We start from the raw sequence: 15,291 nt of genomic DNA on the forward strand, positions 1-15,291 counted from the left end.
AGGTAATTTTAGCATGTGTTACGGCGTTATTTTTGTTTCAGTGTAGTGCTAAAAATGGATAATGCAAATTTCATTTCTGTTATGTTATGTTTTTTTCTTTTTAATTACAAAAAATGTGATGTGGACACCGCTTGACTTCCTTGTATGGTCTATAAAACTATACACAATTTTTGTTGCATTTCATTTAAACTTATTTCCTCGAATTTCCTTAGATATATTTCTCATTCAATTCATTCCGTTCTCACTTCGCGGCAAAGCAAAAATACATAAAAACTCAAAACATCTTCACTAAAACTCGTAAAATACAGAAAAACATAAAACACCAAATGCAGTTAAAAACAGCTAAAAAATAATTTTTATAATTAAAATTAGAGTTTCTACGCAAAAACAAGAAATTCTGCCATCCGACAAAGAAGGTAGATTTTTCGGTGCGCAAAACTGAAAGTTTGCTTTTGATCCCACTCGGCAAAAAGATAAAGGTGCAGAAATTGACTTACTTCTATTGATATTCTATTGAGTATCAAATGTAAACAAATAGCGTTTCTTTAGGCTAAACTCGCCACTTTTAAATTGCTGATAATTCTACAACTATTGCTTCCAGATTAAACTAAAGTCATAAAAACCTTAACCGGAGCATAAAAACCACACAATTTAATCACATTCAAAGCAAAAAACGCACAATGTACCAACATATATGAATAAAAATCGAAGTTCACTGAGACGGGTAACAAAGTGGGAATATATATATATTTGTGTATTCTTCGAGTGTCACCTTTTTAATTATGCAGCAGTCTCTCCAAGTTATAACACTGAAAACCATCATCAATCCGTTGAAGCTTACTCCAAGTCATTATTACATATACATATATATGCGATTGGTGCAGCCGATTGCACCGAAAAAAGGAGATGCACAACTACATATTATAGCAGTCCCATATGCAAAATTTGAATACTTTACGGCTGCTCATTCTGGAGTTATGCGAGACACATACAGAATTCAAGAAAAAAATCTCTTCTGAGTCCATTTTAAATCCAATTTACAATTCCCTTTGGCAAAAACAGTCCTTTATTCTGTCCGTATCTACAGATGTCACTTAAAAACATCGTTCAAAGGGTTTCGACAGCAGTTGAAATGGATATTTTCCGTGAAATATGATAACAGAAAATTTTTCGCGAGTACAATACTTCTTTTACTTCGTACAAGGAAGTAAAAAGGAAAAAATAGACTGCTCATAAAATTTGTTTGGAAAAATGTTGTTTCCGATGGAAAAATACCGTTTATAATTACACGGTTGAAAATCAGTTTGAGAAGTTTAAGAACGCAAGCTTCAGCCTCGAAGAAGATGTCCGCTCTATTAAGCGGAGGCTCAGATAGTGCAAGTGACTATTTTCTATAAACAATACCTAAAGAAGCAGTCACTGAAAATTGTTATATATTTCAGGAATCCGCCTTACATATTTTAGGAACTATTAGAGACGCTACGGGAAATTACAGTATATTGTAATCTGAAGAAGACTGGGTATGTAAGTCACTATGATGTATGGATACCCCATACTTTAACGGAGCAGAAGATGCTTGCACGAGGTTCGTCATGCAACTGTTAGCTGAAAAGACATAAAGAAGCTCTTTTTAGCACAAGAGAATGATTAGCTCGAAACACGATTTTGCGTTGAATACGTTGTTCCCACTTTTCATTCGAGTTATGTTGTCATCTTAAATACGCACAAAAATTCTGCCTGCTTTGTAGATGCAAACAGGGATCGGTAGCCTTACGTCGATGACGCTAAGTGACTGGAACCTTTTGCCAACAATATATGGGCAATATACTGTTTAAGCATGATGAGTAACTCCTACATTTAAGTGTTTAAAAATGAAAAATCCCAAGGAGTACCGCTTATCGTACTCTTCCTGTCCTTCTACACGAGTTTTCTAGGAAAAAAGTAAAATATTAATTTTTCATATTTAATCTCTCTGTTGTTAACTAACAAACTAAACTATTTATAAAGCAACAAATGCTTAAAAAAGTGCACTTAAAGAAATATTTTTAAACTTTTTAATCTGATTCATTTAAATAAAAATGCATTTAATTCACCATATATGTCTAAGTAAAAATACTAAATATTTTTGTGGAATTACAATACGTATTTTTCACTTTTTAAATGTAAAAAAGATATGTAACATTTCCATGTTAGTCTAAATGTATGTTCTTCTAATATCCTACAAAATGTTGAAGAGAAATTAGGTTAACTGGAAAAGCCGGAGAGATGAAAAATTAGCAACCGCCTTTGCCGGATATCCAACCACGGACCTCTGGAATACCGCCCAGCGTGCAGAACCACTACACCACGAAGGCACGCTAGGAAAGTGGGTGAAATATATTATATATTCCTCGTTTTAAAGGGCAACTGGGGATTTTAGGGGACCCAATCGCCAAATCCTGGATGCGGAAAGTCCTCATTCAACACCCTTTTAGTTCGGGAGCCAATGTGGAGACATTAGATATTTTTCAGGAAGCAGGAGAAATGAAAATTAGCAACGTCTTCGCCGGCAATCGAACCACGGATCTCTGGAATACCGGCCCAGCGTGCAGAACCACTACACCACGAAGGCACGCTAGGAAAGCGGGAGAAATACCTTATAATGTTTTGCTGTTCTACGTGGGCCATCTCTATCGATAATCTCTACTAATAAAACATATTAAACATTAAAAGAGTTTTGTCGCGATCATTAAACTCTGAACCCTTTCAGTTTTTTTTTTGGTAGGGAGGCCCAAACGGGAGTCCTGAATGAGATATTAGTCTTGAAATATTACGCTGAATCACTATAAACGGCGTATCATTTTCAAATTGTTGCCACCAAATATTATTACACTGTGTTATCTTTAAAGAAACTATATGTTGAAGAATATGCATGAATATATGCATGTTTCTCGCCTTGTGAAAAAACAATGCTACATAGAACTATAAAATCTTGAATAACGCAGTCCGCCACCCGAACATGGGCCCCTGGAAGCCCGAATTTTGAATTTGTTTTTATTATCTTTTAGGTATTTTGTAAAACTTTAAAGCATTTTTGATTTACAAACTCAATTATTTTTATCTCCAGTGCGCGGGACTGTCTATAGAAAATTCTTAAGATATGCTGTTTTTAAATATGTAGTGATTTTTCTGTTGAATCGAATTTTGTGTGGTGTAAGCACAAAGAACGTATGTTTAATAAATAAAGTAAATACTCAAAACTTTAATAATCAAAAGACAAAAAATGTATTATAAAGCCGTCTTAGTAAAACTGAACATTGATACGATGAACTGAGAAAGGACTGAAGAAAATAGAAAAATGTATGATAACACATAATGCTGTGTCAGAAATTCTAAGCGCATATACTGCTTTTAAAATTTTTGTAATTTTGCTATTGAATAGCTTATGGCGTAAGAGCGAAGAAAATGATGCTTAATAATAAAGCTAAAAAGACGAAAAAAAAGTGTGTTAGTAGGAGTGAGTGTAATACCAGACTGGTGGACTGCGAGCTCAGCGAGAGCTTAAAAACCTTAACAGATCCTCTCGGGCGACCGTTAAATCTGAAACCTTTCAGTTCTTTCATTTTTTATTTTTAGCGAAGTGTTTTTAATAGCTCATTACTGGAGATGAGAAGAAAGCAGATGTAACGGGTCCACTCAGTTAACACAATTCAAATCAAAAGATAATTTTTATTATATGATTTATTTATTTCACATTCATAGCATAAAAGGTTTACACTGCACTACTCTTTAAGCGCTCACTTTAAGAATAACACATAAATTTCAGTTTCTCAACATTTCTTTTCTCAACATTTTGAGAACTAAAATTATTCTTACATTAATAAAGTCTGGTCATGAATTTTGTACTCATGTTTTCGTAAATATCTCTACATTTTATTCGTACTCAACTCAGAACTCAAGCTCTAGCTATCCTTTTAAAAATACTCAGCGAAGGTTGCCAAAACGATTTCAATAAACGTTTCACTAAAACATGGGGTCTGAATACTGTCGTTGACTTTTTCTTTTTTTCTTTTTTTTTCTCAGTGGCAAGTAAGTGCATTTTCGTATATCCTCTGACCTAAGTTAATATTTGACTTCAAAAGGTTAACTTATATGGTGAAGTTAAAATGCTAACAATACTTACATCGAATCTAAATCATACACTTTACATAGGTACAATAATTTAAATAAATTTACGAAATATGTAAAAATGTTTATTAGTAGTAAAATTACAAATTCAGCTTTCTGAATATCGTAATGACTCGTCCCACATAAATAACCACTGGTACGAGTATTGTAGAATATTTAGGTATTGTAGAATTGCTCCTTTCGAAATGAGCACTTTTTTGGATAGGATAATAGGATTAAAGACTGCTATTTCTAATGGCGATGAACAGACGATGAATCCATCTAAATATCTACATATATGTAGTTTCAAGTTAAACCTTTCTCAAGTTAAACCAGTCTCGTACTTTATCTTTGTTTGACATAATTTGCATAATTTTTCCAAGTGGCCAGTTGATTCTTTTAGTGATTCTGTTGTGAATAAGTTGAATAAGTTTTAAGCTGTTTCTTTTAGTGATTTTAGTGATTCTTTTAGTTTATATATGATATTTATGATATATTATAGTTTATTTATGATATTTTAATCTCTGAGTTCTGAATAAGAACTCCTAGATATTCAATTCGAAATCTTTTCTTTATGTTATCTTGAAAACACTGTATATATTTTGCCCTTTTATTTAAGCTCTTATTGTCTGTCTTATCACAATCTTTAGTTCCATATGTCTGGGGTTTTTGCAAAAACATAGCAGGATTCAAGTAAACAAATTCATCAATTCTCGGTGACATAAGTCGACGGACGATAATTGATAACTGACCTACAATTCAAGAGAACTGTTACCATTTCCTTATATTTAAGGAATGACTTAGGTTTATTCTGAGTAAATATTTAAGTATTCCTATCAATATATTCACCAACCACCCGACCAAGAGACAGTAAATAGATTCAGTTTCCACTCTATTTGGTGTATAAATGATTCGATTGCAGTGATACGATTACAGTCTCATAAGAACTTTTAAACAGGTCTGAAGATTCAACGAAGTTTGTTCCATTATCGCAATAGACTATTTTTTATGTCCCTCTTCAAGCTATAAATCTGTGTAGAGCTAATAAGAAGGATTCTGTTTAGAGTAAAGTTACAACCACTGTCCAGAAAGTTCGGTGAATGACATTATGATGCTCATGTTCATAAGGGTATGCAACCAGCACATTCCGCGCCGGATAGGTCAAAACTGGTTTGAGCCAGTTCTGTAGTGGCGGCGGTGTGAGTGTGTTTATCGTGTGGAAACAGCTCATTGTATAGTGAAGGTATTCTGTGGGCTGTCGAAACTCGAATTGGATACGCTGTTCTGCTTCAAACGTGGAAAATCAAAAAAGGAGACTCATAAAATGCTGATAAAAGTTTACGAAGAACGTGCTATCACCTTGAAGTGCTGGTGTAAATGGTACAAATGTTTCTGAGAAGGGCGAGACGCCATAGAGGACCTCCCCCCCCCGAAGTGGTCGGCCTGCAACTGCACGCATCCCGCACAATGTACAGAAAGTGAAGAAATTTTTTGGTCTAGAGTTGTGTGACAATATGAATGATAACGGAAAAAGTGGGAATAGGTCGTGAGATGGCCAACTTCACAGTGATCCACAATAAAACGCAAGCTTTGCTCCAGATTTGTACCCCACAATTTCAGCATGGAACAAATGCCATTTCGATTTGACGCCTGTCGAGACCACATCGACACTGCGGATTGAAATCCAAATTTCCTGAATACCATCGTCCCTGGTGATGAGAAGCGTCAGAGTACGGAGTGGCGGGTCCAGGATAGTCGAAAAGCAAGAAGGTGCGGAATACCGTATCAAGACAATGCTCGTGGTGTTCTTCGACTATCGAGGGTTTCATCTATAAACAATTATTCCCTTAGGGCACCACGTTAAATGCCGCTACGTACTTAGAAATACTGAAACGTCTGCTTCAACTAATCAAGTGGGTACGCCCCCAGTACGTGAAGGAAAGCAAATGGATCCTGCTTCATGACAATGCCCGGCCGTAGACGGCCTTTCTGGTGCAGCAATTCCTGGATAACAGGGGAGGATGTGTCTTTGAATCACCCACTCTATTCCTCACACTTTTTCTTGTTCTACAAACTGAAATCAGCCTTGAAGGATCAGATGTTTACGGACATTTCGGACATCCAACGGTATGCTACGACCCAGCTGAAGACCATCCCATAAGATGACTACAAGGTCACAGCCGTTCCCAGATGTGCATTACCACCAACGGCGATTACTTCGAAGGAGAGTAACAGATATTTTATGTAAGACAACGATGCATTGTAACTAAGAAACATTCACCGAACTGGACAGATATTATACTAATTCAAGGTATACGGGTCAGTAGCCTGCCCAAGTAAATAGGCAAATCCATGATTTCTGATTACCTTTTAAGTGTTCTGGAAAAGCAAGGTCTATTCCATAAATTTCGAAAAATTCAAGCTCCCCGTAAGTCGCTGCTACGCAAAGCCAAAATAACAAGTCAAAGAACTGCACAAACTCGGTTCCCATTGTACTGCCAAAAATGTCCAGTTATTGCCAAGGGGCACTCGTAAATATATTTTTACCTCTCTCGCATATCCCCTCCTGTAAATGTCTACTAAGAATGAGGGGACCCAATCGCCAAATACTGGCGGTGAGGAATTATCATTCACGACCTTTTTACCTCGGCCGCCACTTGTAGAATTTTTTTCCTAGAATTTTTCGATGTCAGGAAACAGACGAAATCCGCAATGCCTTGCCAAGATTTGAACTTCGGTCCTCCCGATTGCTAACCGGACGTGCTTCCAGTTATACCACGGAGGCACGCGGACAGGAGGGATAAAATACCGTTTAAAATATTTATACCAATAGAGAGCCGCTCACCAGCTAACTTTGGTGTCGTGTGGGACTCTAAAGGGACTTTACTAAAGGTGACTCTCAATACAGCAACCACAAACTCAGAAGAAAATTTAAACAACCAATTTCATTAAAGCTTGAAACACAATAATATGCAAAACTCGTGCTTACAAAACAATCCCCTATACTTGTGAAATTAAACTAGCAAAGGCGTTAAGTAATTTAAAGTTAGTTTAAATAATTTAACTAATTTCAAGTTAATTAAACTATTTTTAAATAATTTTACGCTGGATTCAACAATCCTAACAAGCTTCGGCTGCTCGGACTTTTATAATTGAGCTTGAGAACTAGACTAGTTCAGGCTAGGTATAAGTGCAGGGGCCACCTATTATTTACCATGAGTAAGTAAATATAGACCCCTTGCATGAAAGGCTGACACTAGTCTAAAGTAATTCTCAAACGTGAGCTCTCAGTTTACCATCAGCTCCGAGGAAACATTGTGAAGATCAGCGTCGTTGACAGAGCTCTTTTAGTAACATTTAAGAACTATATCTTATCTAATTTGCATCTTGGTGGGAGCTGACGAAAATAGAAGGAATAGTACAGATACAATTATTAGACGTACGTCTAACATACCAGCTTCATGATTCCTTTTTACACTCTCTCCTACAACGTAATGGGTACTGATAATATTTTAAACTGTTCTGGTCTATCCGTGAAATTTATCGAATTATAAAAGATAATTTCATGGCCAAACTACAATGTATTGCTGCGTTTTCATTCATGACCAATAACATTTCCTTTCATAGCGAACAATATTTCTGTCACAGCGATTCTTGACTTGCTCGTGGACGCTCCACTCGTGAACGTGGGGTGAAAGACTGTTGAATATTGGTAATTCATCCCGGGTTCAAAGAGGGAAACGAACTGATTGAAAGTTTGATTTTGTGTGGTTTTCGCCATTTGTATCCTGAATACAAGCCAGTTTCCCTTAGTCCTCCACGAAGGCATCCCTTTCCTTATGAAGGTAGTCTTCACATACTTTGCCATATTCAAATAAACAACTGAGGCATATCCATGAAATTATCACATTATAAATTCTGGCGCAGACCGCAAAAAGGCTATAGGGCGACGTAAAGCCTGCCAGGAGGGTCGGGCTACGACCCTCATATCATATCACATTATATATGATAATTTTATAGACAAGCCGCAACTTTTCATTTATTTCCAAGAAACTTTCATTTATATTCAGCAACATTTCGGCTGCATTGTCTTTCCTTTAAATTATCGTATTACAAAGGGTAAAGGTATATCCATGAAATTATCACATTATAAATGATAATTTTATGGACAAGCCGCAACTTTCCGTTACTTTATTATTACTTTATTTCCAACAAATTTTAATTTATTCACAACAACATTTCGGCTACAACGATCCATTGTCTTATAAGGTATTTCTCCCGCCTTCCTAGCATGCCTTCGTGGTGTAGTGGTTCCGTACGCTGGGTCGGTATTCCAGAGATCCGTGGTTCGATTCCTGGCGAAGGCGATTGTTAATTTTCATCTTGCCTGCTTCTAAAAAAAATCCTAATGTCTCTACAGTCTTTCCTTTAAATTATCGTATTATAAAGAATAACTTTATAGAAAAGAAATAAATCTGTTATGACTCTACATCGTGTTAAGTTAAAAAATGGTTCAGATATAAAAATTATGTATTTTCCATGAAGTATGTTCTACTGCACCTAGCTATATGTTTGTAATGCAACGAAATGAAATCCACAAATATTTGTCCTAAAAATAACTGTTAAACTATTCGGAGAATTGAAATTCTTAGTATTTCTTACCCGTGTCAGAATTCACGTTAGCAACGGAGCATTGGCCAATTGAAATAAATTCATGGATGGTTATAGATTAATCTCAGAGGCAGAATCAAATTCTTACTCTCAGCTCCAAGAAGATCACTGTACATTCTAGTCTCTTTTCTCAGGCCAAGAATTAATTTCAAAGAATTTATCTTTTAATTACAGAAGAGACATCAAAGTGACATTCCTTAACGGTCGATCGGCATATGTACCGAATTTTGTGATCAGATCCCTAAGGAATTTCCAGAATTAGTTACCTCCCAGCTCGTAACGGAGGTTTATTCGCCGTAACCATTGACATGCATTTATTTTTCTCGAAATATTTAAACAATAGCGAGAGGTAAAAGTTGAAAACTTTCTTCGGTAATATTGTTGAGCTTACTGAAGATCGTATTGGATTGTTAATTCCATGCACTCGATCAGGATTGCATGTTTATAATTCTGAATCAAGTTTAAGAGTTTTTAATAATTTCATCGAACTTAAAGTTGCAGATCCTCCTAATCTGAATCACTTCGTCTGACATGGGCGGAATCTGAAGAACGAATTGTGATAGATGGAATTTTTTCTCATTTCTAAAAATATGGAATTTCTTTCAAGGAAACGTAGTTTTTCACTTAAGGCTTGTTACCAAGTTACATTTAACAATTTTCGGACTATCATAAAAATCAAGGGAATTTATGTGTATTGTATAATTTGCTTTCATTTTAACTAAAGGTGTAAAAAGGAATGTCTTGATTACATGATTACTATTTGAAGTTACAAACTCTTTTCCACCTGCTTCTGCCTACCTTCGTGGGGAACTGGAAGCACATCAGGCGTGTAATCGGGAGGTTCGGAGTTCGAATCCCAGCAAGGGCACTGCGAATGTTTTCAGTTTCCTGATATCGAATAACGTCTAGTTCTCTTTGGAAACAAAAACCAAGAGAACTCTAGCTAAGACATAAGAGATTTATAACCATGTCTTGGAAATTCCAACAAAAACTGCGAAGTGTGTAAAAAATAATTTTATTTAACTCAGATAAAAGTTAACAGAAGGTACGCTTATGCTTACAGAACCAGCCAGCATTTATGGCCTAACTTAAAAAATAGGAGAATTGAAATTAAAACTAAGTTAATCATAAGTTAGCCAAAAGGCTGCTCAAACCTAATATCTACGTGACGGGTCTAAGGGCGAGAAGAACGCACGCTTCAGATAAACTGCTCTCAAGAGAATCAACTAGCAACGTGACGTTCAGCAGAAGGAACACGCTCTGTTTCTACCATCTAAAATCTTCTTTTAAATACTATTCCTTTCCTACCTACATACTATAAAAATTAACATACAATAACTGATTAATAAAAATAAATGAATACTCTACAACCTAGCTCTAGAAACTTATTAAGTAAAAGAAGGTTTAAATTTCATGAACAGAGCATTACATGGTCTTCTTGTATAGCTATGAATCTGCGTATGGAAGTCTGGGATTAAGTACATTCTGAATTTTAATTTTGCACATTTTTTGCTACGAAATATTTTAACGGTTCTAAAGTTGTGAAATTCCAAATTTGTTTCCTTTTGGAGGTAAAATTACTTTCTTAGTTAAGTGACTCGTCTTTTTGGAAAACATTTTGAAGGTAAAAATTGAATTGATTTTCATGTAACTTATTTGATTGAAGGAAAAAAAATATTAGGGGAATGTTGAAAAATATAAAAGAGTTTTTGACTGAACAAAGTTAATAAAAATTTTTTTTTAGCCCAAATGGGTGTTACCTCAGACAGACTATTAGTCTCAAAACGGCATTTTGTATCGTTTCAAGTTCCGCGATGGTTCACTTCTCAAACTGTTGCCACCAAATATTGTCGCCATGTGTTACATTTAGAGATACTAAATAATGAAGAATCTGCATGACTGCATGAAAGTTTCTCGCATTGTGACAAAACAACGGTCAAACGTAAAGTCATCAAATTCTGAATAACGTAATCCTCTACCCGAGCATGGTTACCTGGAAGCCTGAATTAGGAATTTTGAATTTGTTTTACTGTCTATCTCATATTTTCTAAAATTTTAACGAATCTTTGATTAAAAAACTTAACGATTTCAAAGCAAGCAAAGGCAACACTGTACAAAAAAAAAAAAAAAAAAAAAAAAAAAAAAAAGGTATGCTGTTCTTAAATATTTTTAGCACAATGTGGCATTAGCCCAAATGCTCCCGAAAGGTATATGTGTTTGTAAATAAATAGAAAAAAAAAACTCACGTTTAGGGTAATATAAAACCTGAAAGCTTTCAGATTTAATTTTTTTTTTTTTAAAATGTCGCTCCGAAAGTGCCAGTTTATGAATCTTGTATTGGATTCTATTTACAGTTCTGTAGGTTAATTTGAGTTAAATATCACAGTTAAGCATATATTCATTCCAAGTTTCTAAAAACAATAAAATATTGAAAACATTTAGGAATGTCGTGCAAAATTATTTCATGCACGATATGTCAATAAAATCAGTATCTAATGCGAGGTTCTATAATCTGCAACATTAATTCAATTCACCTTGTTTCATCTAGTCTCTTTGCTGTATCTCTGTTTGAAACTTTGAATACATGCATATGCGTTATTTGTTTTTTATCAGTATTAAATTTATGCAAATAAAATTGTACAAAAAAAATCTGAAAGGTTTCAGATTTAAAATTACATCCAAAGAGGCTATTTTTTAACGTTTTGTGTGTTACCTTTATTTATTATTATTTTATTTATTTAAACCATAACATTCAGTTCAGCAGCAATGTCGCAAAATAATTTTAAAATGAGCATATCTTTAGAATTTTTGATACACATTTCCGCGCGTTGGAGATAAAAAGGTTTTTTTCCCCTCCGTAGAGTGTTGCCATTGCTCGCTTTGAAATCCTTGAGTTTTTTAATCAAAAATTCGTTTAAGTTTTACAAAATATGAAATCGATAACAAAAAAAATTCCGAATTTCAAATTTGGTCTTCCACATGTCCATATTCGTAGGAGAATTACGTCATTCAAAATTCGATGGCTCTAGGTACCGTTGTTTTATCACAAAGCGAGAAATATACATACATTTATGCAGATTTTTCATTATTTAATTTCTTCAAATATAATGCAGGATCCGAACATTTGGTGAAACGAACAGTTTGAAGATTGAAACAGACATTTATAGTGATTCAACGCAAAATCGCAAAACGAAAACAATAGTCCTTCAGCGACAAAACCTCTTTGACCTAAAAAGTATTCCTTAAATTGTATACATTTCGCTGTGTAAATTATATTAATGGAGCAAAAGCCAACATACATACAATTATTTTAAAAATTTCTAGGAATTCTAGCACATGGCATTTTATATTATTATGCATCACTGCATGCCTACAGATAATGCAAACGAAATGAATTTACAGTCATTGGTTAAGATACTTGATGTTCATCAATTTTCCTCAGCTTTTGAGACAAACTGAGGCATCTAATTTAGCTTTTACAAGGTTCTAGTTTTTAATTATGTAAATGGAACAATGTTTCAAGGTAAGCATTAGTAATGTACTTAAGGTCTCCTTATCACCGGTACACTTTTGAAAATGCTTTGCATATATCGCGTTTATTTTGAAAACATTATTCATGTGTAGGATGGTTAAGGAAGTTTACCCAAAGCTGACGGGCATACCTTATGCATAGCAGAGGTAAAGAAGTTTTGCACTTACATTATACATACTAAATATGTATTACTGAGTTAACTACAATAGAGCTTCTTATTAGTAATGATATTTAACATTAACAAAAAGATATTCTATATATTTCAAAAATAAGTAATACATACACTATTTACAGAGAATATTAAAATTTTTCAGCAAAAATAAAATTGAAAAAAGTATATAAAACTGCTGACAAGACCGTTACTGATTTATTTGTAATTAACAATTTATTTTTTAAAATTATTGATGTAAATTTTTTTGATTTTATTGTAATGCAGATTTATGGATATTCTGTACGAAACAAACGGGACAGTTTTGTACCTCCTGTTCTGCTGTGCTGATTGACGAAATTTAATTCGTATTTTTTGTGTCTGGAAAGCGCGAATTAGAATATATATTAGAGTTCTGCATAACTTTGTTATAACACAAGTATTTTGACTCAAAATCGAACTTTTCCTGAAATGACATAAAGATATTTTTCCATATTTCAATTTTACCACTCAAATTATGCCGAAGCGCCACGTTTTGTAAATATCCCAAGGTACTTTTTAAAAAATTAGTTTTGAAAATTTTAGCTCGTCAGTTTTAATTGAAATTGGTATATGTTAATTAATATTTCTTTTTTTATTGAACTTATTTGATTCCTTCTTTCACATTTCTAAATTTAGGTTCAATCTAAATAAAATTTGCAGATACTTTCTGAAGTTTTTAAAAATGTGTACATTTTTATAAAATTTTGGAAAATATTTTCTATTATAACCTATATAATTTTTTCCGTGATCTTAAAGTAGATGTATTTATTTACCTTATTTTATTTTACCTTCACTCAATCTTCCAAAATATTATTTGAATTATCATTGTATTTTACAATTATCTTTTAAATGATTATGGCAAAGCTCGCAAGGCATTTCTTTCCTTTAGAGACAAACTGTAACATTATATTATTTAATTACATGGATAAAATTTAGAAAACAGCAATGTAGCCAGCTAAATTAAGGATATTTTTTTACTAACAAAGGATTTCTGTTTTATTTTGTTAGTCTTTAATTTCAAGAAAGAAATCAAAATTTTCTTGAATAAAATTTTAATCGGCATGTATTCCCCCCCAAAAAAAGTAAAACATGCTTGCATATTTTATGTTGTGCATTTTATTGTGGTATTTGTAGTGAATAATAAACAAAGTCAGGTAAGGAGAATTGTTTCGGAATTAAAATTTTGTATAGACAAACATAGAAACTTTGGAAAGTTTTCGGGAGAACTGATGTCAAAGTAGGAAGACAAACTAGATTTGCATGTTTTCATTCAAAAATAAAAAAATAAAATAAAATAAAAAGACTGTTGGAAGTGAATAAGATGTACACCATAATTCTGCAAACTTATCTCTGGTTAGCGTCCAAAAGATTATTCTACGCAGCGATGCGTAATATTAAGAGTGTTACTCGTATATATGACCTGGTAAACATCACATAGGCAATACAATTTTTAAAATTCCTTTTGTGAAATATGTGACATTAGTTTTCGTCAAAGGATAATTAATATTTTTCTAAAATCAACTGTTGAATATTTGTTTGAAAAATATTTAGCAACTTCTAATAGAAGAATTAGTTTGTTTCAAGGATATTTAGAAGCTGATTTTATGAAAATAATTTAATTAATAAATTAATTTAATTAATAAATTAATTAGTAATAATGATTTTATTATACTAGTAGTTTTTTTTTCGAATGTTTGTACAATTTTTAGCTTAGTCTTTGGCTGCAAATAAATGTAACATAACATATGTTAAGAAATGATAATATGTAGGTTACTATTATTTTTTAACTTATTCTGTATTAAGTTGAAATATAAGTTTTCATTACATTTATACACAGATTTCTTTCGAATTTAATACCAGAGTTGACAATTTTTAAATATTTTTCTAAAAGTAAAATAAAAAAAAAAAAAAAAAAAATGTGTGTACATAATTTTTAAATCTTATTATGAATTTGTGTTATAATGAAGATAGAAATCAAAATTAATTATTATTATTGAATTAGCAAAGAACAACCTCGTGTGAAGTAACCACCTTGTGTGAAAGAAAAGAATATTTTTGCTCCTGATGAAGAGGGACCTATACCTATTTGCCCTCAAAATCGATACAGCCTTGAATAAAATCTACGCCAAACACAAGATTGTTGCTTTGCTAATTTTATGTGCTTTTATGGCTTTTAAATAAGGAAATGAGAACTTCTGGATATTATTCTTTATATCTTGAATTCGATAAAATATGTTTTGTAAAAATGATAATGTGATGTTTCAGTTATTAGGATACCTTCGTTTTTGTAGGTTTAGAATTTAAAATAAAACCCACTAAGCCAAAAAATAATATAGTAAGCTACAGGAAATAGGTGATAGTCATTTCTAATAAGAATAGAATCTCCTCGCTTAGATGAAGGTTTTTTTTCATTTTTCAATGACAATTTCAATTTAAAAAACAGTCAACATTAAATTATTGTTGAGAGATGTTAAGTTACTATGGCTAAGAACATCTTTGCCCATTCTGTACTCAGATGTATAGTAGACTTCAGCGCCTGTACTATGCTAATGCAGCAAAAGCTAATATACAGGCGTATTTTTGGACATTCAATGTAACTTACAATGAACTGAAGGCGTTTAGCTTGGCCTCGCCTAAGAATAAAAGGTATATTATGTTATTAAGGAACAAAAAATTCTCTTCTGAAAATACCAATCGGAATAGAGAAATGCGTGGTGTGACAGCAGAGATAGCAGATGATGTCAGTATTTGG

The sequence above is a fragment of the Stegodyphus dumicola genome, chromosome 2, assembly GCF_044657685.1.
Source record: "Stegodyphus dumicola isolate Sdum_Otavi_A_Nest chromosome 2, ASM4465768v1".
Lineage (NCBI taxonomy): Eukaryota > Metazoa > Arthropoda > Arachnida > Araneae > Eresidae > Stegodyphus > Stegodyphus dumicola.